The sequence below is a fragment of the Mustela nivalis genome (genome assembly GCF_964662115.1).
Source record: "Mustela nivalis genome assembly, contig: HAP1_SCAFFOLD_442, whole genome shotgun sequence".
Taxonomy (NCBI): domain Eukaryota; kingdom Metazoa; phylum Chordata; class Mammalia; order Carnivora; family Mustelidae; genus Mustela; species Mustela nivalis.
In genome coordinates, this window is record NW_028136213.1 from 99227 (window position 1) to 124084 (window position 24858).

General features: G+C 45.6%; 1 pseudogene across 1 annotated transcript in view; it reads right to left on the reverse strand.

Moving 5' to 3' along the window:
• Positions 1-604: 604 nt before the first annotated feature.
• LOC309857151 (renalase-like) overlaps positions 605-24858 on the reverse strand; it is a 75681-nt pseudogene continuing 51427 nt past the window's right edge. The window contains exon 7 of the transcript in view: positions 605-728. The product of the transcript in view is annotated as a renalase-like (transcript). The remainder of the gene's footprint in view (positions 729-24858) is intronic.

A 24858-nucleotide genomic window follows, 5' to 3' on the forward strand; every position in this document is an offset into this window, starting at 1 on the left:
AGATGGGAACCCACAGCAGATTGCTGTGGGAACAGGGAGCCCAGTGTCTGTGGGGGGTGTCCACATCACTGCCTCAACAGCTGTGTCCCTGGCAAATGACTGAATCTGTCTGTGCGCCATGTTTTCTGTAGAACTGGGCCTCACAGCACTTTGTACCCCAGAATTTGGTTGAGGATAAACCAAGACAATGAACAATAAGCACCTCACCAGTGCTTAGAACAGAAGCGCCATCCATGAAGACACATCTCCCTAGGATTGCTTGGTAGGAAACATGTTTTGGAACCCCTGGCTCAGCTGATCATGTGGTCTTCAACATCAGAGAAAAAGCAACTGGCTTCAGGGAGCCTCCCTGCGACATGGTGACTCAGAGCCACCCTGATCCAGTTACACAACCTCCTCTCCAGGGACATTCCTGCCTTTCTGGTAAATATCGGGCTATGCAGACACACTACCCTGCAAGCCCTGCCCCAGGAAGTCTTGGGCCCAGCTGTCTTCCCACATCACCAGGACAATGGACCTGGGTCTCTGGCCTTACCTCGCTTCTCAGTGGTGATGATGGTGGCCTCTAGGGGCTCCCCAACCTTGCCTCATCTTGATCATCAGCCTGAAGATGTACGCTGACTATGGGGCCAGCCCGGTGGCCATGAATCGCCTCACCATAGCTCCCATCTCCACTGTGGTGAATGTGCTGGAGTTGCTGTTGGCCAGGCAGTAGGTGGTCTGATACCCTATGGGTGGGACAGGAGGGCCACGCATCAGTCTCATCACTCCGCTTGGACCCCACATTCCAGCCACCACCACTCTGCCGTGTTTCCACCACGTCCTTCCTCCTCTGCCAGGATCTGAGAGGAATGGCACAGCCACAGTGGCAGATGGAACCTCTGAGTGCTGGGCCCCCATGACTCTCGTTCCCCTTCATCCATCCCACCACCAAGATATGGAAACAGTTTCATCTTTAGTGATTGAATACTTACATAAAACACTAGTACTCATCATATCAGTTATTTAAAACCTCCCAAAATACCAAGTTCCAGAACCAGATGCCTTTCATGGTAAATTCTACCATTCAGGGAAGGATTCATACCAGTCCTTTGCCCGCTTTTCCAAAAAACAGAAGAGAAAGCTTCTAAACCCACTTACTGAGGCCAACATTACCCTGATACAAAAATAAACGAGGAAACCCCAAGAAAAGAATCTTACAGTCCAATATCCCTGATAACCATAGATGCAAAAATGTTCAATAAAATACTAAAAACCCAAGTTCACCAATATGCTGAGATGATCATATACTATGATCAAGTGGGATCTTGCAGGAATGCAACGATGGTTTACAGGTGCAAATCGATCAAAGTGATATAGCACATTAACAAAATAAAGAATAAAAATGATGTGATCATCTTAAAAAGCAGGGTAGCAATTGACAAACTTTAATATCTGTTTGCAATCAAAATTCTTAACAGAGCATGTAGACCAGGAACATACCTCAACATCAAAAGGGCCATATATGGGCCAACTGTGTGGCTCAGTGAGTTAAAGCCTCTGCCTTAAGCTCAGGTCATTATCCCAGGGTCCTGGGATCAAGCCCCACATTGGGCTCTCTGCTCAGCAGGGAGTCTGCTTCCCCCTCTCTCTGCCTCTCTGCCTACTTGTGATCTCTCTCTCTCTCTCTCAAATAAATAAATAAAATCTTTATTAAAAAAAGGCCATATGTGACAACCACACAGATAACCACACAGATACTGAAAAGTTTTAGCTCTTACTATTTCCTCTAAGACCGCCGAAGTTAGAAACACTGCCACTCTTTCCTTGTCACTTTTACTGAGCACAATAATTAAAAATCCAAGGCAGAACAATTATGCAAGAAGATAATCAGAAGGCATCAAAACTGGAAAGAAAGAAGTAAAATGGTCACTATTTGCAGATGATACAGAATATAAGAAAAACCTCAAAGAAGCCAGTGAAAAATTGTTCAAACTATGACTAAATTCAGTAAAGGGACAGGGTACAATATCACTACCCCAAAACCTGCTGCATTTCTATATAATAATAACGAATCATCAGAAAATAAATTAGGAAGGTCATCCCACCTGAAGATGCATTAAAAAGAATAAAATACCCAGGAATACACTTCATTAAGAGGTAAAATCTTGTATAATGAAAACTACAAGACACTAAGGAAAGAAACTGAAGGCAACAAACATAAACCAAAACATATCACGTATTCATGGGTGAGAAGAAATAATAGTGGTAAAATGTCCATACTTCCCTAAACCATGTATGTTGTAATTCCTATCAAATTCCTAAGGACATTTTTCACAGAAAGAGAACAAAAGTATCTAAAAATTTGTATGATGCCACAAAAGACTCTGAATACCAGAGCAATCTAGAGAAAGAAGAACCACACTAAAGGCATTGTGCTTGCTCTTTTCAGACTAATGACAAAGCTTGAGAATCAAAACAATCTAACATTGTCATAAAAACAGACACACACATCAACAGAAGACAGGAGAGAGCCCAGAAGTGAAACACACATCTACGGTCTGGGACCTTTATGACAAAAGAGCCAAGAATAAACAAGGGGAAAGAAACAGTCTCTATCATCAATGGTGCTGGGAACATTGGAGAGCCACAGGCAAAACAATGAAACTGCACCATTCTCTTATACCATACCCAAAATTTAACTCAAAATGGGTCAAATACTTGAATATAAGTCCTGGAACTATAAAACCTTTAGCAGAAAACACAGGATTTGGAAAGGTCTTTGGCATAGGTCTTGGTAGTGGTGCTTTTAAGCTGATACCAAAGTAAAAACAAACAAAGAAGCAAAGTGTGGGCCTACATCAAAATATAAAATGTCCAAACAACAAAGGAAACCATCAACAAAATAAAATGGTAACCTAAGGTATAATATTTGTAAATTATATATCCAGTAAGTGGTTAATGTTTAAAATATAAAGAACCCCATGCAACTCAACAGCAAAACAAAACAGAACACACAAAAGAACGAAAACCTCCACAAGTAATCTAATGTAACAGCAGCAGATCCAAATAGACATTTTCCTGAAGAAGAAATACAGATGGTCTACACGAACACGAAAAGATGCTCAACATCATTAATCATCAGGGAAATGCAAATCAAACCAGAATGAAGCACAACTTCACAGCTGTCAGAAGAGTCATTATAAAAAACACAAGAAATAGCAAGTTTTGGTTAAGATGTGGAGTAGAGGAAAACTCTAATGCACCATTACTAGGAATATAAAAGGGTGTGGCCACTATGGAAAACAGTACAAAAGTTCCTCCAAAAAATGAGAAACAGAACTACCAAAGGAGCCAGCAATTCCTTTTCTGAGTATTTATCTGAAGGAAATAAAAATACTAACTCACCAAGGTGGATTCACCCCTGTGTACACTGCGGGATTATTTACAACAGTGACAATAAAGAAACAACCTAAATGCCATCAGTGGATGAATGAATAAGGAAATTGTGGTCGATAAACACAGTGGAATTCTACTCAGCCATAATAAAGGATGAAATCTTTGGATTTACAACATGGCGGTCCTTGAAGGCATTATGCTAAGTAAAACAGGCCAAAGACAAATACTAGTAATCACATGTAGAACCTTAAACAAAACAAAAACAAAAATATGAGCTCACAGACAGAACAGATGGGGGGTGGCAGAAGTTTGGGGTTGGAGGTGGGAGAAATGGGTGAAGGGGTCAAAAGGAAAAAAGAAAACAATCCCAAATATAGCATCTTTTTTTTTTCAATTAAGTAATCTGTACCCTCAACATGGCTTAAACTCATAACCTGGAGATCAAGAGTCAGACACTCCACCGACCCAGGCAGCCAGGGTCCTGGAATTGTAGCACCTTCTGATACTCAATGTATGGAGAAAGGGGAAACTAATTTAATCTATGGTATTTTGAGGGCTAGGTATGTTTTGGTAAATGTAAGAAGTAAAGAACACATTCTTCAGGGTCACACACTCAGGACTATATCTGGTTCTAACATTTATCATGACACTGAGCAAGTACCTCACCTTTTTAATGTAATTATTTATTTGAGAGTCGGGGGGCATAAGCAGGGGGGTACATAAGCAGGGGAACGGACAGAGGGAGAGGGAGAAGATGACTCCCTACTGAGCAGGGAGCCTGACCTGGGGCTCGATCCCAGGAACCTAGGATTATGTCCTGAGCCAAAGGCAGAAGCTTCATGACTGAACCACCCAGTGTCCCTACTTAACCTCTTTTCTGCCTGTTTTCCCACCTCTGAGGATATTATGAATATTTGCTTTTAGAATAGCTTCTATTTAAATTTAAGAATAGTTTTTAGAATTGAGTGAAATAGAGATCACTTAGAATAGTACCTATGAGAGTAAGCCCTCAAAAAATGTTATAAAAAATCTTATTCTGGGGGTACCGTAAGCCCTCAAAAAATGTTGTAAAAATCTTATTCTGGGGGTACCAGGGTGGCACAGTCAGTTAAGCAGCTGACTCTTAATTTTGGCTCAAATCAAGAACCCAAGCTCCTGGGAGAGAGCCCCACACCAGGCTCCACAATCAGTAGGGATGCTGCTGGAGGATACCCGCCCTCTGACCCTCCCTTCTCTAGCGTATGCTTGTGCACTCTCTTTCTGTCTCTACAATAAATAAGTATGTCTTTAAAAACCTTATCCTGAACATTTGCTGGTTGCACAATCATTTTCATAATTGGGCAGTATCTCCTAGTTTATAAAGCACTTTTATACACATTCTCATATTGGAGTCAGGATATGGTCATGGGAGAAGAATTTATTGTGTTTATTTACAGAGGAAAATAAAAAAAAAAAGAAAACCAGACTTAGAACAAAGGTGTGCTTTGTTCATGATTGCAGAGCTAACAGATGATCTTCTGATTTTCAGTCAATGGAGGAGAAAAAGAAAAAATCCAAACACTGTAACAAGAGCCAATGAAGGGCACTACAACTGATAATGGAATTAATGCTGTAAAACGATGCAACATTTATAAGTATTTACCCACCCAGCAGTGCAGCAACTGAATATGTAGAGCATATATGAACAAACCTAAGAGAAGCAAACAGCACCAATACCATACTTTAATACCTCACACTTCTCTCAATGATCCCCCATCCAGACAGAAGATCACAACGGAAATATAAGCCTCAGACAACCTGTTACTTAGATGGACTTGACAGATACACACAGAACCCTCCATCCAAAAGCAGCAAATGGAATATACTCCTCTCAACTGCCCCTAGATTGTTCTCCACATTAGATCATATGTAAGGCCACAAGACAAGTCAATAAATTCCAGAAGCATAGAAATTTCCCAAATGAGGACTGAAATCAAATCAACCATCTTTTCCAACCACAGGGGTAGAGAACTAGAAATCAATTCCAAGAAGAAAACTGGAAATTCATAAACACAGAGACTAAAACACATGCTACTGAACAACCAGTTGGGTTCATGGGCAAACCAAAATAGGAACACAGAAATACTTTGAGGTAAATGAAAAAATAATACAATGAAACAAAACTCACAGAATGCAGTAAAACAGGTTCTAAAATGGGGCACCCGATTAGGCAATTAGTCTAGTCGATTAGTCAGTGGAGCTCTGTGACTCTTGATCTTGTGGTTTTAAGGTTCAACCCCAAACTGGGCATAGAGCTCACTTTATTTTTTTAAAGATGTCATTTATTGATTTGACATGGAGCGGGAGAAAGAGACAGACAGACTGAATAAAGTGGAAGGAGTGGCAGGCAGTAGAAGAGGGAGAAACGGGCTCCCCATGCTGACCAGGGAGCTCATGCAGGGCTCAATTCCAGGACCCTAGATTCATGACTTGAGCCAAAGGCCAACACCTAACAGACAAAGCCACACAGGCAGCCCTTAGAGCCAAGTTTTTTTTTTTTTTAAGTTGTTCTAAGATGGAAGTTTATAGTTATACAGGCCTAACACAAGAAACAAGAAACATCTCAAATAAGCAACCTAACTTGATACCTCAAGGAAACAGAAAAAAACAAATAAAGTCCAAAGTTAGTAGAAGGAACACATCATAACTTAAATAAATGAAATACAGACTAAAAAGACAACAGAAATATATATATTAAAAAAAAAAACAATAACAATAACAGATCAACAAAGAGCTGGTTCTTTGAAAAGAACAAAGCTGACAGAGTCTCAGCCAGACTCAAAGAAAGAGGACTCATCATCAGAAATGAAAGAGATGTTCCCTGAAACCACTGACATGTAAAGGCTCATAAGAATGTACTATGAACAATTACACCCCAACAAGCTGGATAATCCAAAAGAAAAGGATACATTTCCAGAAACATAACCTGCCAAGATTGAATCTAAAGAAACAGAAATCTGAACAGACCAATGAGCAGTAGAGAGATTAAATAAGAAATCAAAAACTTCCAACAAGCAAAAGTCCAAGACCCCATGGTTTCACTGGTGAATTCTACAAATCATCCACAGACAAAAATGAATACCAATCCTTCTCCAACTCTGCCAGAAAAACAAGAGGAAGGAATGCACCCCACTTCATTTTAGGAGGCCAGTATAGCCCTTATCGAAACCTCCCAAGGCGCCCCAATAAAATTACAGACTAGTATCTGTGATGAACGTAAACATAAAAATCCTCACCCAAATATCTGCAAACCAAATTCTACAATACAAGAAGAGGTATGATCAAGTAAGATTTATTTCAGGGATGCAACGGCGGTTCAACATCCACAAATCAAACTAATGTGCCGCATTCACAAAACGAAGGATCAACATCATAGGACCATCTCAACAGATGCAGAAAAAGCATTTGATAGTGCTGCTACCAAATCACTGTCCCCCCCCACCTGTGCTTCTACCGCCTGGCTGGTCCCCACACACTGTACCACCAGCCACCCCACTGTGCCATCCCTCACTGCAACCCTGCTGCACCCCACACACCCACCGCTGTCCCTTCCACCCCCCATTCCTGACAGGCCCCTGCCACCAGCGCTGCCACACTCCACCCTGCTACTCCTCAGCAGTGCCCCTTTGTTCCACAATAGCTAACCCTCACCATAGCTGCTCTGCTGCCCTGCCGTTGCAACTGATGCCCTGTTGCAACTGATGCCCTGCTGTGCCACCCCCAGTGTCCTTACTGCTCCCCTGTGCACCCCCCAGGACTCTGCCACCCTGCTGCGCCACCCTCCAGTGCTTCTACTGCCCTGGTGCCTGTGTTTCCAACAGCACCACCACTGCTACCGTGGTCACTCTGCTCCTGCCCATCTCCACTGCCCCACCCAGCCCCCAAGCCATGCTGTGCCATTGCCGTGTAGCTGCTGAGTCACTGGTCCCTCCAACCACATCCAGGCCAGTCCCTCCCTGCTTCGCCTCCCTGCTTTGCCTCCCCATCTGCTGCCATCTCAAGTCATTGCCTTCCTCAAATCACTGCTGCCTCACTGCCCGCCCCCCACCATTTCTTCACTGCATACTGTCCCCTTGTTACCGCGACTGTGCAGAACCCCTGCTCTGCCCACACAGCTATTAACCTGATGCTCTTGCCCTGCTGGTCCCACCAAACACCCCCGAACTGCTCCCGCCTGTCGGCCCCCCACCCCTGCTCCAGTGCCTCCAGATTCCCTCCCCGTTGACCTGCTGCTGCCGCCCCACGCATCCCAGCCTTCTCCCAATGCTACTACTGCCTGGGTGCCCCTACCTCGTGACCCTGCCATTGGCAGCACACACCTCATACTGTCCACCTTACCACCGCTGCTACAGCTAAGCTGCTGCCCTGTGCCTGAGGCCACTGCTGACCTTCACTGTCCAGCCCCACTGACATGCACTGAGGCCCTACCCTGCCCTTCGTGCCCTACCTGTGCAGTTGCTGTGCCGCTGCCTCCCAGCTGGTTCTGTCCCCCCTTCTCCGCATGCCACCACCAACCACCTGCCACCCCACATGCACCCGTGCAGCTGTGCTGTCCCACCCCGCCCCCCACCATGCTCAGTACTGTCCTGATGCCCCACCACATTGCTGATACCACCCCCATCTGCTCACCCCACACCCCCACTATCAATCCCCTGCCCCTCACTGTCACCCCCTACTGCTGCCCTGCTTCTGCTCTGCTGCCACCCTGGGTCCCACTCTTGCCCTATATCTTTGCTGCATCCCTGTGTCCTACAGCTGCTGGTCTTTGTAGCCCAGCCTTACGCAGCCCTGCCCTGTTGACTTGCATGACTGCCCCACCTGCCACACTACCCCCCTGCTGTTCCTGCCCACCCCTCCCTGCAGCTACCACCTAGATGCTACCCTTGTACCCCACTCTGGAGACTTCCCGATTCCTTACCCCTGTTGCCGCCCTGCTGCCACCCCATGAGTCCTACTCCACCTTCCCCACACTGGTACCACCAGGCTGCCCCCACAACATGAGCTGCTCCCACCACGCTGCACCACCATCCACAGCGCCCCACTTACAACCACCATTGCCTCTCTGCTGCTACCCTGGGTCCACGCTGCTGCTGCTAACATTGGTCCTTCCCTGTAGACATGCACCAAGCCCAGCAAAGCCAGGCCCTTGCTTCGCTGCCTGACCCACCACACCATGACATTGACACCCCCCTCATATCCGGCTAGTCCTGTCCACCTCCAAGGACACTACGGCCTAGCTACTCCCCTCCCCCCACTCCGATGCCTCCTGGCTGCCAAGCATGTGTCTGCCCAACACATCCACCACCCCCCATGTGGCTACCAGCTTGCTGCCCCCGCCAAAATGCACCCCTGCCACCCAGCTGTGCCCCCCACAGGCCCCCTCACTGCCAGGCGGCCTCTGTCCTGTGCCAGGGCCTCTGCTGCACTTCGCTTCCCCGCCTCGTTGGCAAGCACTATGAGCAGGCCCAGCAAACCAGCCAAGCTGTCTCTGTGCTGCTGCCTCAGGGCTGGTCTCACCCTCCCTATGCTGCCCTGCATTCCACCCTATTCCACCCTCTATTCCACCCAACCCCTCCAGGTGCCACACTGCTGACCCCCTCAGATGGCACACAGCTCCTGACCCACGGCCGCTACCCCTCCCTGCACCACTACTGACTGGTTGCTCCCTCCCCTGACTCTGGTGACCCCAGCTCTCTCCCCCACTGGTCCCGCCCCCATACCTGAGCGTTTTCACCTCTCTGACACCTCCTGGCACCCTTGCAGCCCTGCTACCCTGCCCACCACGCCAAAACACTGGCCTCCCGATGATGCCAGGCTGGTCCCTCCCCTCCACCCACCATCACCGCCTAGCTGCTTCCCTCTCCCTGGCTCCATTGTCTCTCCGCTGCCAGCCACATTACCGTGCTACTAGCGCCCTATCCACCACCTCCCCGTGATTCCGCCGCATTGTTACCGCCCACATACACCCCTGTCCCCCTTACCTCAGCTGCTGCCGCTCCACTGCGGCCCTGTGCCCCAGACCTCTGCAGCGCTTCACCTCCCCGCCCCCTTGACGCGCACGATGGGCCCGCCCACCACCCCCTCCTAACTGTTGCTGCCCCGCTGCCTGGGGCTGCTCGCACCGTTCACCTCCTCACCCCCTCACCCCCTCTGCTGCTGCCTAGATTCGGACCACCCCCCCACAGGTGCCACGCAGCTCCCACCCCTCTCTGTATGACTACTGCCTGACCCCTTCCCCGCCTCTGGTGACCCCTTCTCCCTCCTCCGTGATCCCGTCCCCCTACCTCAGTGTTCTCTCCCGGCTGCAAACCCCTCAGGCCCATGCAGCCCGGTCCACCATGCCCTGACGTTGACGACCCGCTAACGCCCGGCTTGTCCCGCCCCCAACTCCCACTACTGCCTGATGGCTTCCCCTCCCCCCTGCTCCATTGCCTCCCCGCTGCCAGGCATGTTACCGTTACTTCTGCTCTGAATATCCGCCCCCCTCCCCGCGCCACCTCCACATTGCTACAGCCACATGCATCCTGCCACCCTGCTGTGCCCCTCACACTGCCCCGCTTACCTCAGCTGCCGCAGATCCTCTGCAGCCCTGTGCCTCAGGCCTCTGCGGCGCTTCGCTGCCCTGCCCCCTTGGCTTGCACAATGGTCCCGCCCATCACGCCCGCCCCCCGCTGTTGTGCACTGCTACCTGGGGCTCCTCCCATCCCCATGGAAGCAAACGAATGTTACAAATTAAGGCTACTTTTTGTTGTTGTTCTGATCAATCAACAGATAAACATTTTCTATCACACCACTCTTCATAATAGTGAATTCTATACAATTCTGTTATTAAAATGGCTAAAAGTATAAAATTATGTTTTTAATGTCATATAAGTGGACTTCAGAGTGAGATATGGAAAAGTCAAAGAAATAACAATCCTTGAAAGAAAGTGATGAAAATGGAAGAATTATTATTTTCTACCAGAGGATTTTCTCATAAGTAGAGGAAGAATTTTGATATATAAGGCATATATAGTAAATTTTGTATTGTATGTATGTAAATTGACACAAAATAAATAGAAGTAACATACCATGAATAGATAAATTCTGTTCCAGGAACACACAGGCATTCCTGTTCCAAAACAATAAATAAACCTACTCTTATTCATCAATTGGTGAAATATGAAAATAACAATTATTTCAATAGATGAAGATAAAGCATTTGATTAAAAGTGTTAGTAATTAGATACAATGGATAATGGCATATGCAAGCTACATATAGAAAAACTCAATAATTTCTTTTACATATGTATGTAACAAATGAGTTACAAAATGTAATCATTACATATGACCAACAAAAATGCTTGATTTTATAAATATAAACATAAACCTGAAATATGCTGCAAATATTAACCAGATAACATACTGTGAGAGATTTTTATTTACTCCTTAGAATGTTCTCTATATTTAAAATTTCTCTACAGTGAAACATCAAGACTACGTAGATTATGAAAAGGAACATAGAGACCAGATCTCATTCACAACAGCAACAAAAACTTAAAATATCCAAGAGTAGCTTTATTTTTATAAGATTTGGTTTTTTTTAGAAAGAAAGTGTGTGTGTGTGTGTGTGTGTGTGTGTGTGAGAGAGAGAGAGAGAGAGAGAGAGAGAGAGAGAGAGAGAAAGGGGGAATGAGCAGAGACAGAGAATTTTCAAGCAGATTCACTGCTTGCCACAGAGCCCAATTCTGGGCTGGATCCCCGGGATGAAAAGATCATGAACTGAGCTGAAACTCAACAACTGAGTCACCCAGATGCCCCTTCAAGAGTGACTTTAAATGAGAAGAAATTAAAATTAGATCCATCTTAAATATGTAAGAATAAAAAGGAAGAGTAGGAGAAGGAAGAGAAAGAAGAAAGACAAGAACAGAAGAGTAATCAAGGAGTAGTATGAATTTTACTAAATCTGGCATGGGACAAAACTAGAAAGAAAGAAATAACTTAATTAGTAGTACCTTTGTGGTATAACCAAATGTAGTTTGTCTTTTATTCTATATGCTTGAAAAAATATCTTCCAATTTTTTATTTCATTTTTAACTTTAATATTTAACATTCAAAGAAATATTTTGGGACTTCAGGCAGGAATTTTCCTCAACCACACTGCATCCCCAAAGTTTTTCTATATGGTTGATCCCCCACCATATCTTAGGTCTTGGAGATGATCATTATTTTCTCTAACATGAACCAGTAATAATAGACATTCCTGCATCATGTTTGTTTCTTTTATTGTCCTTACCACAATAAGTCCTTATTAACTTAGTTATGTACATGTTAAATGTCTCTTGATCCCTCACTTATCATTAACTCCAAAAGAGCAGTCAGCTTCTGTTTTCTTCACCAATATATAATCAATTGCCTAGCCAATACACATTAGGTAGGAACTCAATAAACACGTTTGGATGAATAAACAATGTAAATGAGGAAAGTGAAATTGTAACAGAGTTTGAAATTTAACTGAAAATCTATAAGTACAAAATAAAAATTGATTTGCTGGATAAAAGGCTGCAAATTTTTCATGACAAAACTGGCCATCTGTGTCCAGATTTTGTTTTCTGTAAACAGACTCTGTAAGTCTGTGAGTGACTCTGTAAGTGAGTGACTCCTTAAATTTTGCACCCTTGGAAAAAACGTGTCTCATTCTGATATCTCTGTTAATTTATCTATTTTTTATTATATCCATAAACTTATCTTTGAAAGAGAAAAGAGTTCATCTCCAGGCTATTTCACCTTCCCAACTACAAGTTCCTGAACGCCTTGCCTTTCATACAAAGAGTATTATCTGTGTTCAGACTTTGTTCCTCTCCTTTAATATGATGTTGACTATTGTTGATTTTCTTCTTTCAAGTAAATTTAGAATCAATTTGCTGATATCCATAAATTAACTTGATGGTATTTTGACTGGCATTGTCTTGAATCTACAGACCAATTTGTGAAGAACCTGCATCTTGACCATACTGAATCTTTTTATGCATGAATAAGGAGACTTTCTCCCGTTCTTTTGCTCATCCTTACATTCCATCAGCATCTTGAGTTGTTCTTATATGGATAAATGGTTACGTTTCCCTTTCTCCTGCTATAGGCATGAGGAAATTTTTCTCCACTATTAACTATGAGGACCTGGTAGAACCCCTGGAGGTAAAACTCACAAATGTATAGAGGCCCCCTATGGCTGGGTCCCCTTGGAGTTTGTTTTTGTTTTGTGGGGCTTGGCCCCACTTAGAGTTCTTATCAGAGTCATACCCACACTAAACCTCCAAGCAATTCACTAATTACAGCTCAGGTTTCCCAACCCCAGGACTGGTTTCTGCGGAAGTTTCTGCTCTGGAAAGTTGTAATTCTCTGTATCTGCCTGTCTGTCTCTCCAGTTTTAGAAGCAGTGGTTTTTCCATGAACTCACTCTCTGAAATATCTAAGGAGAATTGCTTATTTTTCAGTTTATTCAGCTTTTTAGTTGTTGGGATGGAGTGACAATTTCTAAGCTCCTTATTTCTCACACCAAATCAGTTGTGCTTATTTTCTTTTAAGATTTATTTATTTATTTGAGAGAATGAGAGAGAGAAAGAGGTTGGGGGGGGCAGAAAGAGAGGGAGAGGAAGAAAAAGTCCTAAGCAAACACCCACTGAGTGTGGAGCCTGACACAAGGCTCCATCTCATGACCCTGAGATCACGACCTCAGCCACAACCAAGACATCACCACCCAGGGACCCCCAATTGTGCTTATTTTTTAATCAACATCTTCAGGAAACCCTTATCTCTCTTTTCTAACTTGCCTTTCCAATGATTGCCAATTAAATCACTCACTAAACAAAAGTTACAAAGTACCTGCTAAATTTAGTAAGACCTCTGCAAACTGAAGGGAATTATACAATAATGTGTAACCAAGATGTACCTGCTTTTATGATTTTATAACCCAGAAGAATAAACCTCAGTGAATTTCTTCCATTTCTATTACCTGACTTTTCAATATAGTTAATAAGCCATTTGGCCTCATGATTATACCTTTTCCATGTAGATTATGATATCATATAAGAACATTTTTAAATGTTTAATGAAATTTATTTTCAGTAATAAATGAAGCAAACACAAAGTTAAAATTGTTGTGGTCCCTGAAAGTAATTTCAGTCATGAACTGCAAAGTTTGTCAATAGTTACAAGTGGGAAATACATTAGCAATGGAAAGACAATGCACTGGGGAGAGATGATTAAAGAAAATTGGATTTTGGTACTGGTAAAATGTATTTTCTTTTAAACGGAAAGTCACTACTTCAAGTTACCTCTAAGTTTTAGGCAAAACACTCTATGATATCTTTTTTTATTTATGTACTGCGATTTAGGTAGAACAAAAAGTAATTTGAGATTTTGCTATGGTAACAAATGTGAAATTGCCAAAGTAGTAGGATGACACACTCAGTAAAAAGCGGTCTCTATGTTTGCCAAGAGGATCTGCACCGCAACTAACTTCAAGGATTTTAAATAAGTCTACCTAACCAAGTGGGAAGCTTGCAAGGAGGAAAGCACTTGTAGCCTTTCCAGAAATACAATAGTACCTTCTTTTACTTATTTTCCAAGTAAACACATTCCATAATTCTTTAGGAATATTGTAAATTTGTTCTAACACAAACCTAGGTGGTAAAAATATTCATCATGTGATTTAAATAAATACTTGTCAAGGAAGCAAAAGTGAAAATGAATTTTTGGGACATCACCAAGATCAAAATCTTCTGTACAGGAAAGGAAACAGTTAACAGAACAAAGAGGCAATCCACAGAATGGGAGAAGATATTAGCAAATGACAATACAGACAAAAGGCTGATATCCAGGATCTATAAGGTACTCCTCAAACTCAACACACACAAAACAGATAATCATGTCAAAAAATGGGCAGAAGATATGAATAGACACTTCTCCAATGAAGACATACAAATGGTTAACAGACACATGAGAAAATGTTCATCATCACTAGTGATCAGAGAGATTCAAATCAAAATCACATTGAGATACCACATGACACCAATGAGAAGGGCCAAAATGAATGAGACAGTAAACAACATGTGTTGGAGAGGATGTGGAGAAAGGGGAACCCTCTTACACTCTTGGTGGGAATGCAAGCTGTTACAGACACTTTGGAAAACAGTGTGGAGATTACTTAAGAAATTAAAAATAGAGCTTCCCTATGACCTTGCAATTGCACTACTGGGTATTTATCCTAAAGATACAGATGCAGTGAAATGAAAGGCCATCCATACCCCAGTGTTCATAGCAGCAATGGCCACAGTCACCAAACTGTGGGAAGAACCAAGATGCCCTTCAGCGGACGAATGGATGAGGAAGATGTGGTCCATATACACTGTGGAGTATTATGCCTCCATCAGAAAAAATGAATAACCAACTTTTGTATTAACAAGGACAGGACTGGAAGAGATTATGCTTAGTGAAATAAGTCAAGCAGAGAGAGTCAATGATAATATGGTTTCACTTATTTGTGGAGCATATCAAATAGCATGGAGGACAAGGGGAGATGGAGAGGAGAAGGGAGTTGAAGGAAATCGGAAGGGGAGGTGAACCATGAGAGACTATGGACTCTGAAAAACAATCTGAGGGTTTTGAAGGGGGGGGGGGCGGGAGGTTGGGGGAACCGGGTGGTGTGTATTAGAGAGGGCACGGATTGCATGGAGCACTGGGTGTGGTGCAAAAACAATGAACACTGTTATGCTGAAAATAAATTTTTTTTAAAAAAGTGATTTTATTTAAGCAACAAGACCTGTGGTTAGAAAGAGCTCTGGCACTTGAGTTGTGGGGGTGGTTGATTATAGACTGTGAGGTTGGGGAGGTAAGAAAAAGGGAGGTTTCAAAAGAACTTTCATGTGCTAAAGAGGACTGTAAGATATCAGAGGCTCTGCCATTGTCAGGTTAAGGTGTTTTTCCTTTTAGTAAGACATTAACAGTAAAATAGTTGGGAGCTTCCCAGAGGAATGGCACATTCCTGCTCTCACACATTCTTATCAATGAGCTTTAGGTTTAGAAGAAATCTAACTTTATTTACATTTCCCTCTGCCCCAGCCTCCCTCAATTTTAGGGAGGGAAAGATAGTGTTAGGGCTTCAAGAACTGAGTAATGTGTCTTTGGAAGTTAAGCTATTGACAAGAATTCTTCCTTGTAAATCACTAGGACATTTGTACACTGAGGGAGACTCAGGTCTGGTAGAATTGTGATCTCTACCAGTTAGCTATTTGTTTTTCCTTTAGGGTAGCAGGAATGCCTGAGGACTGTCACATATCTCAAGGCGGGGCTATTAAAGGCTGCTGGCTTCTGCTTTGTCCTCAGACTGCCTTCTGTTCTGTCATCTCCTCTGAAGGTGGGGTGGGTTCAGGTGGGCCCGAAAATCTCTCCTGCTCTGAATCCTTTCCATGGGTCCAAATGACACAGTTTCTTTCTGGGTTCCAGGCAGAGTCCTCTGGTATTTTTTAGATATGGCTGCCAGGTCTCTGGGGACCAAAGCCTCACAGTCCAACCAAGGGTTAGGGTTAGGGCCTAGGGGCATAGCATATTCGATCAGCCAGAGCTGAGGTGAACTTCCTGGGGGCTGAGTTGAAGGCTTGGGTCAGGGAGAGTGGCCAGTTCCTGGTTCGAGTGCAGAGGGCCACTGAACATGAAAGTGAACTCACGTTGGTCTCAGCAGTTCATTCAACTGCTCTGAATCCTTTCCGGATTTCCAAATGGCATGGTTTCTATGTGGGTGGCAGGCAGAGTCCTGTAGTATTGCTCAGGTATCCCCAAAGTGTACAGCTGACTACCAGGCTTCTGGGGACAGAAGCCTCAATGTCCAACCAAAGGTTAAGGTTAATTCCTAGGGGCATGGCAGATATGATCAGCCAGAACTGAGGAAAACTCCTGGGGGCTGAGTTGAGGGCTTGGGTCTGGGTGAGGGGCAGGCATCTGGTTCAAGTGCACAGGGCCACCAAATATGGGGTGGTGGCCTCAGGTTGGCATGCAGATTTCTCCTGTTCTGAATCCTTTCCAAAGCTCCCTTGTGGGTAGCCAGTGGAGTTCTCTGGCTTTGCTCAGGTGTCCCCAGTCTATAGGGTTTGGGTTCTGTGCCTTGGGGTACAGAGGCCTCAAAGTCCAACCTCAGGTTAGGGTAAGGGCCTAAATGCATTGCAGGCCTGATCTGGGGGGGGGGTGTGAGGTGAAGCTTCAGAGGCTTCCTGGGGTGCGGAGTCGAGGGCCTGGGTCAGGGGAGTGTCAGACTCCAAGTTTGTGTCCTGGGGCCATGGTCATTGGGAGTGGCCTCATTTGGGCATACAGATTTCTCTTGCTCTGAATCCTTTCCAGAGTTCCAAGTGGTACAATTTCCTTCTGCGTGGCAGGCAAAGTTCTCTGGGTTTGCTCAGGTGTGCCCAGTCTTTGGGCTTGGGAGTCAGGCTTCTGGGACAGAAGACTCAAAACTAAACGAATTGTTAGGGTTAGGGCCTAGGGTCATGGCAGAGGTCAGGAGACCTTGAAGCATGCTTCCCTGGGGCCCGAGTTGAGGGCATGATTAAGGGGAATGTCAGGCTCCCTCTTGTGTCCAGGGGCCCCTAAATGTGGGGTGGATTCAGGTGGGCATGCAGACGTGTCCTGCTCTGAATCCTTTCTGGAGTTCCAAATGGCAGGGATTCCTTCTGGTAACAGGCAGAGTCCTGTGGTATTTTTCAGATATCCCCAATGTGTAGAGATTGGCTGCAAGACCGCTGGGGACATAAGCCTCAAAGTCCAACTGAGGGTTAGGGATAGGGCCTATGGGTATGGCATACCAAATATACCAGAGCTGAGGCAAACTTCTTGGTAGCTGAGTTGAGGGCTTGGGTCAGAGTGAGGGGCAGGCTTCTCCTTCAAGTTCCAGGGGCTACTGTATGTGGGGGTGACCTCAGGTTGGCATGCAGATTTCAACTTCTCTGAATTGTTTCTATAGTTCAAAATGGCATGATTTCCTTCTCTGGCTTTGCTCTGATGTCGCTGGTCTGTAGGGCTTGGGAACCAGGCCTCAGGGGACAGAAGCCTCAAAGTCCAACCTCAGGTTAGGATAAAGGCCTAGAGGCATGGCAGGTTCATTCAGCAGGAGGTGAGGTGAACTTCCTGGGGTGTGGAGTTGAGGGCCTGGGTCAGGGGAGTGTTAGACTCCAAGTTTGTGTCCGGGGGCCATGGTCATTGGGAATGGTCTCATGTGGACATGCAGATTTCTCTTGTTCTGAATCCTTTCCGGAGTTCCAACTCATTGGGTTTCCCTCTGCATGGCAGGTGGAGTCCTCTTGGATTGCTCAGGTCTCTGCAGTCCCTAAAGCTTGGGAGCCAGGTCCCTGAGGACAGAAGACTCAAAGCTACAGCTATTGTTAGGTGTAGGGCCTAGAGGCATGGCAGAGATCTGCAGGTCTTGTTGCTTCTGGGGGCTGAGTTGAGGCCCTGGGTCAGGGGACAGTCAGGCTGCTGTTGTGAATGGGGGCCCCTGAGTGTGGGGTGGATTCCAGTGGGAATGCAGATTGGTCCTCCTCTGCAGCCTTTCTGAAGTTCCAAATGGCAGGAATTCCTTCTAGGAGGCTAGCGGAGTCCTATGGTATTGCTCAGGTATCCCCAATGTGTAAGGCTTGGGTGCCAGGGCTCTGGTGACAAACACTCAAAGCCCAATTTAAGGTTATGTTTAGGGCCTAAGGGCATGAAATGCCTGATCTGCTGGCACCGAGTCCAGCTTCCTTTGGAGCTGAGTTGAGGGCATGGTCAGGCTGAGTGTCAGACTCTGTGGTTTGTAGCAGCGGGCCTCTGAAGGGGGTTGGTTCAGGTGGACATGCAGATTTCTCCTGCTCTGAATCCTTTTGGTCATTGCAAATGCCATGATTTCTTTGTGGGTGCCTGGTGGGGTCCTTGGTATTTTTCAGATATCCCTGATGTCGGATGGCCCAGCGTGTAGAGCTGGGCCGCAAGGCCACTGGGGACAGAATTCTCAATGTCTCACCAAGGGTTTGGGTAGGACCGAAGGGCATGGCAAACCTGATCAGCCACAGCTGAGGCAAACTCCTGGGGGCTGAGTTGAGGGCTTGGGTCAGGGTGTGTGCCATGCTCTTGGTTTGAATTTCTTTTTGGGTGGTAGGTGGAGTTCTCTGGGTTTGCAGAGGTTGTCCCCAGTGTGTAGGGCTTGGGATCCAGGCTTAGGGATGGAAGACTCAAAGCTAAACCCATCATTTGGTGTAAGACCTGGGGGCATAGTAGACCCAATCTGCAGTCTTTGAAGTGAACTTCCCAGGATGCTGAGTTGAAGGCCTGTGTCAGCGTGAGTGTCAGACTCTGAGTTCGTGTCCAAGGGACCAAAGAAATTGGGGGTTTCCCCTGTTGGCATGCAGATTTCTTGTGCTCTGAAGCCTTTCCAGAGTTTGATATGGCACAGTTTCCTTCTGGGTGACAGGCAGAGTCCTCTGGTATTGCTCAGCTGTCCCCAGTCTCTGGAGTTTTGGAGGCTGGCTCTTTGGGGACAGACCTCTAAGGAACGCAACTTAGGGTTAGCATTCAGGTCTAGTGGCTTGGCGGGCTTGGTCTGGCAGTGATGTGGCAAACTTCACAGGGGTCTCCTATGAGTGTGTGCTTTAGGGTTAATTTCAGGTTCTGGGTTTGTATCCAAGGGTGTGCTAAATTTGGTCATATCTTCTGATGAGCACGGAGATTTCTACAAACCATATCCATTCTGGAGTTCCAAATGGTTGCCAGCTGGAGGAAACTGTGCCATTTTGAAGTCCAGAAAGGGCTCAGAGTGGGAGAAATCTGCATGCCCATATGAGGCCATCCAAATTTCAGGTTCCAACTGGACATAATCCCAGATTCTGAAACTCACCCTGACCCACCCTCTCAACTTAGCCTTCTGAAAACATCAAAACACCACCAGGAGATGAGGCCTGCCATGCCCCTAGGCCCTAACCATAACCATATTTGGCACCTGAGAAGCCATCCCCATGATGTGGAACAAAGGGAAGAACTGGGGCATTGTCAGAGGACTCAGAAGGAAACAATGCCATTTGGATCTCCAGAAAGGATTAATGGCAGGAGAAATCTTCATGCCCACCTGACGCCGCCTCCACATTCAGTGTCCCCTAGTAGAAACCTGGAGACTGAAACTCGCCCTGGTCCTGACCTCATCTCAGTCCCCCTAGGAAATTCTCCACTGTACCTTCAGCTTGGTCCTGCCATGCCCCAGGCTCTAACCCTAACCCCATATTGGGTTCTGAGGGGTCCAACCCCAAAAGCCTGGATCCAAAGACCCAGGGTTTGGGGACCTTGAGCAACACTAGAGGACTCAGCCTGCCACCAAGAAAGAAACTGTGGTCTTTGGAACTATGGAAAAGATTCCAAGTAGGAGAAATGTGGAAACCCCCCTGAGGCCACCCCAACATTCAGCAGCCCCATGGACAACAATGCAGAGCCTGACACTCATTCTTAAGCAAGCCATCAAATCTTCCCTCTAGAGAGGTCAAATCAAAGCTGGCAGATTAGGCCAGCCATACCCCTAGCCCCTAATCCGTACCCTAGGTTGGGTTCTGAGGCCTCTATCCCCAAGAGCCTGGATCCAAAGACCCAAGGATTGGAGAAACTTGAGGAATACCAGTGGCCTCAGCCTGCCATCCACAAGGAAACCATTCTATCTGGAACTTTTGAAAGCATTCTGAATAATAGAAATCTGCATGTCCACATCTGGTCACCCTGACATTCAGGGGGCCACTGGACACAAACCTGGAGCTTGATACCCAACCTTATCTAGACCCTCAACTCAGCCTCCCTTCAAGATGCAAAGAGAACTGGCAGTCCACACCTGTCATGCCACTAGGTTATAATTCTGACTGGACTGTAGGTTCAGTTCTGAGGCTTCTGTCCCCAGAGGCCTGGGACATAAGCTGTCTAGACTGAGGAGACCAGATCAATCCTAGAGGGCTCAGAATGCCCCCCAGAAAGAAACAGTGCCATTTGGAAGTATGGAAAGAATGAACAGCAGAAGAAATCTGCATGCCCACCTGAGGCCATGGCCATATGAGTAGACCCCTGGACACCAACCCAGAGACAGACACTGACCCTGACACATGCCCTCATCTCAGCCACCTGGGAGGCTCTCCAAAGCATTTTCAGATAAGTCCTGCCATGCCCCTAGGCCTTAAGCCTCACCCCAGTTTGGGTACAGACAGGTCCATCCCCAAGGGCCTGGCTACAGAACCCGATATTGGAAATACCTGAGCAAGACCTGATGGCTGAGCCTGCCACCCAGAGGGAAACCGTGCCATTTGGAACTTTGGGAAGGATTCGGTGGAGGAGAAAATTGCATGCTTAACTCTAGCCACCACACAATCAGCGGGCCACTGGACACAAACCAGAACCTGACACTCCCCCTGAACCATGCCCCCCAAACAGCCCCACATAAAGATGGACAGAGTGTGCTGTCCCAGACCTGCTAGGCCCATAGGCCCTTACCCTAACCCTGGGTTCTCTTCTGAGGTTTCTGCCCTGAGAGGTCCACATTCAGCAGTCCCCTGGACACAGCCCTGGAACCTGACACTGACACTGACCCTGAACCATGCTCTCAAGTCAGGCCCCTGTAAGCCTTGCCACAGTGCTATCAAATCAGTGCAGTCATGCCTATAGCCACTAACCCTAAGCCTAGGTTCACCCTCCTCAATTTTCTGCACGTGCCATTGTCTCTTAGCCAGTAAAGAGATTACCTAAAGGTATTTTAGAGCCCCATTCAGGGTTAAAAGATGACCTGTTTATAGAGGGTGTCATCTCTCTTTCACGATGCTGGTTTTTCCTCAGAGGTAAGTGAGTGCTGGTTATTAACAAATCTGACTTAAGAGTCGCTGGTAACTTGAGGCCTTAGTCTCCACACCACGGAGGGTGGGCTGGGAGGCGCTCGAGCCTGAAGGCGGACCAGTCCCAGGCTACTGCCTGGCTCCAAGTGAGACATGAAGACTTGGAGTTCTTTTTCCCCATCTTTTTTTTTTTTTTAAGATTTTATTTATTTATTTATTTGACAGAGAGATATCACAAGTAGATGGAGAGGCAGGCAGAGAGAGAGGGAAGCAGGCTCCCCGCTGAGCAGAGAGCCCAATGCGGGACTCGATCCCAGGACCCTGGGATCATGACCTGAGCCGAAGGCAGCGGCTTAACCCACTGAGCCACCCAGGTGCCCCCTCTTTCCCCATTTTATGTCATGGCGATGATAGGGTGATTGGATGTGTCAAAGTATTTGGCATTTTTAATGTCTCTTCATAACTGAGAAGTAATCCAGCATGTATTACAGGAATGTCAAATAAAAATGTACAACATATTAGACATTACTTTTTTTTAAGAGAAACTGCTAAGCAAAAAAAGAAACTTTGTGCTGTCAAATATATAAAGAATTGATTTCTTTTAAGTCATCTTGTAGATACAAATGTAGGCTTCAGATGACCTCAGAGAATATTATTTTCTAGTTCCCAACTGATACTTAAACTAGCAACAGAAGGATCATCTATCTTTCCTCAAAGTGTTTGGTAACAACAACCCTTCAAATAAAAATCTCTGAATGCTGATGAAATTAATTATTAGTTTTGATCCTACCATGTTATTGACTGTGAATCTTTGAAGCCACATAAAATTGAAATATGCTTTGGGTGCTTGGGTGATTCAGTTGGTTATGTATCTGATTTCTTAAAAAATTTATTTATGTATTTGACACAGAGAGAGAGGGAACAGCAGCGGGAGCAGGAAAGGGAGAGGGAGAAGCAGACTCCCCCACCCTCGTGCTGAGCAGGGAGCCCGATGTGGGGTTCAATCCCAGGACCCTGAAATCATGACCTGAGCTGAAGGCAGCCACTTGACTGACTGAGCCACCCAGGGGCCCTTAGTCTCACCAAGATTTTAAAAAGTAGTATTTTCCTTTTTAGAAATTCCATTTTGTCTTGCCACAAAGAGGAAATTCTATTAAAACAGACAAAATACATGAGACAGAGTTTCTAGGCACTATACCAAAGTGACACAGACTACAGCCCCTGAGAAAAGGAACACTCAGGAGTGGCTCCTACAATTGCCTAGCGCTCTGTCTAGGGACGATTTCCTGACTTCAGGGCAGGCACCTAGAACGTAGCATAGCAGCCCCACTATGATGGAGAAAAAAACACTGGCAAGTGGGGTGACTGAGGTGGCTGAATCCAGCCCCCCAGCCAGTGCTGGGCGTCCCACTGCCCCACATCAGCCTTCTCTGGCCTGAGATCTGGGATAGGCTGCTTTTCCCCAACTAAAAACTAGAAAGTCTGTCTTGCTGTTTTTTGGTTTGGAAGATATGAATTTTAGGCAAGGAGAGCTGGGCAGGTGGCGCACAGGGTAGAGAAGTTTGGGAGTCCTACACTATGGGAAGCCAAGTCCTTGTTGGCACCATGTAGTGGTTCTCAAGTGAATAGTTACCAGCAGGCTAAATGCCAAAAAGACATTTTATTTATTTATTTTTTTAAAGATTTAATTTATTTATTTGACAAAGATCACAAGTAGGCAGAAAGGCAGGCAGAGAGAGAGGAGGAAGCAGGCTTCCTGCTGAGCAGAGAGCCTGATGTGGGGCTCAATGCAGGGCTTGATCCCAGGACCCTGGGATCATGACCTGAGCCAAAGGCAGAGGCTTTAACCCATTGAGCCACCCAGGTGCCCCCCCCCAAAAGACATTTTAGAATGTGGGCCTTAAGAGGATATTTGGACTTTTTTGGGAAACTGTGATGCTGAGGAGATCCTGGCCAGGCTAAGGATACTGGATCTCATTGTCCTCCTAGCCCTTTGACCTTTACCTGAAGCCCCTCAATAAAGCGGTTTGATCCTGCCCCCCCTCAGAAGAGAACACTGGCGCCAAATGCACCCTGAGAGGTTCTGTGCTATACATTAAGAAGCACCATGTTACCCTCTGTTTCTGTGATCTTGGTCTGTCCATAATTCCCGATTTCTGGAACGATAGTATTTGAGGTCTTCACAGCAGCCACATCCAGTACCCAAGTGCCCTGATTTCTCCTCTCTCATCTGGTATGACTGTCTCCACTTATAAAAGATGGGATCCCAGAACTTTTTTAAAAAAATATTTTATTGGGGGGGGCTCCTGGGTGGCTCAGTGGGTTAAGCTGCTGCCTTCGGCTCAGGTCATGATCTCAGGGTCCTGGGATCGAGTCCCGCATCGGGCTCTCTGCTCAGCAGGGAGCCTGCTTCCTTCTCTCTCTCTCTGCCTGCCTCTCAGTGTACTTGTAATTTCTCTCTGTCAAATAAATAAATAAATAAAATCTTTAAAAAAAATATTTTATTGGGGTGCCTGGGTGGCTCAGTGGGTTAAAGCCTCTGCCTTTGGCTCAGATCATGATCTCAGGGTCCTGCGATGGAGCCCCGCATCTGGCTCTCTGCTCAGCAGGGAGTCTGCTTCCTCTTCTCTGTCTACTTGATATCTCTGCCTATCAAATAAATAAATAAAATACTTTATTAATACTTTATACTTTATAAAGTATTTTATTTATTTATTTGAGAGATAGATAGAGAGAGAGAGAGAAGATGCCCAAGAGGGGGTAGAGGCAGAGGGAGAGGGAGCAGGATCCCCACTGAGCTGTAAGCCCCATAGTCGCGGGGCTTGATCCCAGGACCCTGGGGTCATGACCTGCGTTGAAGGCAGACACTTAAGGACTGACCCAAGCACCCCGTCTGGAAGTCTTTTCACCAAGGCAGAGTTCACTGCTGAGGATGAGCTGTGCTTCCTTTCACCTGGAGCAGAGGTGCTGGGATGCCTGGTCTTGAGAAGGATGAGACCATTGTCCCTGAGTGGTCCAGGGGAGATGGGGCCACCCATTAGTTCCAGCCCCAACTTTGACTAGCGTCTATACCAAACACAGAGTGGGGAGGAGGGAGGTGGAGGTCTGACAGCAGTAAGCTTGAAGAACAAATTTCTCCTGGGGGACCCACCAACCTGACATAATGACACTTTACTGAGAAATGTCTATAACTTAGTCGAGTTCAGGTGTAAAAAGAGACAAACGATTTAAATCTAATATTAGTACTAGTTAACTAGTGTATTAGTAAACACACAATATTACTAATTTAATATTTCAAGCTAGCTTTTTAATTTACAATAGCAATTTGTTGTGACGTTACTGCTTCAAGATCATAGAAACTCATAAGCATGCTACAGAATTCATATATACAGATTGTAAGATACAGAGAGGTTGACAACCTGGACAGCAAACAAGATGTCATATTACAGGAAGGAAGTACCCAGTAAAGAACCTTGCTGAAAATTTAATATAAACATACAACATAGTTTATGTAATCATGGTCTTTTAAATACTTTTTTCTTTGTTTTAAATGTTTTGATATTCGTAACATGGTCCTTTATAATATTAA